Source organism: Pteropus vampyrus, unplaced genomic scaffold (genome assembly GCF_000151845.1).
Source record: "Pteropus vampyrus isolate Shadow unplaced genomic scaffold, Pvam_2.0 Scaffold2, whole genome shotgun sequence".
Classification (NCBI taxonomy): Eukaryota; Metazoa; Chordata; class Mammalia; order Chiroptera; family Pteropodidae; genus Pteropus; species Pteropus vampyrus.
Window position 1 is genome coordinate 10,190,784 of NW_011888783.1, and position 304 is coordinate 10,191,087.

Here is a 304-nt window from a genome sequence, read left to right on the forward strand (position 1 = left end):
CTACATATATATAGCCAACACTGCAGTCAAGTTTTACTATGCCAGAGCTGTCTGTTACTTCACAATTTATTTGCTTCTCTTCCTAAAAAAAAAAATAATAATAATTGGTTTAGGTAGGAAGGGTTTGTAACATGTTTAAGGATGGTTTTTTGGGGGAAAAATCATCCCCGAAGAATGTGTTTAAGATATTTAATTGCGATAACTGTAATCACAATAGCGTGTATATCCATACATGTATATTGAAATATTTAAGGGAAATATACATCTCTATGTATTTGTATATGTATAGATACATATTTCCCTG

At 30.6% G+C, this 304-nt stretch overlaps 1 protein-coding gene across 1 annotated transcript in view; it reads right to left on the minus strand.

The window, feature by feature from the left end:
- ITGA4 (integrin subunit alpha 4) overlaps nucleotides 1-304 on the minus strand; it is an 83,232-nt gene that overhangs the window by 10,393 nt on the left and 72,535 nt on the right. The gene's annotated exons all lie outside the window — the stretch shown is intronic.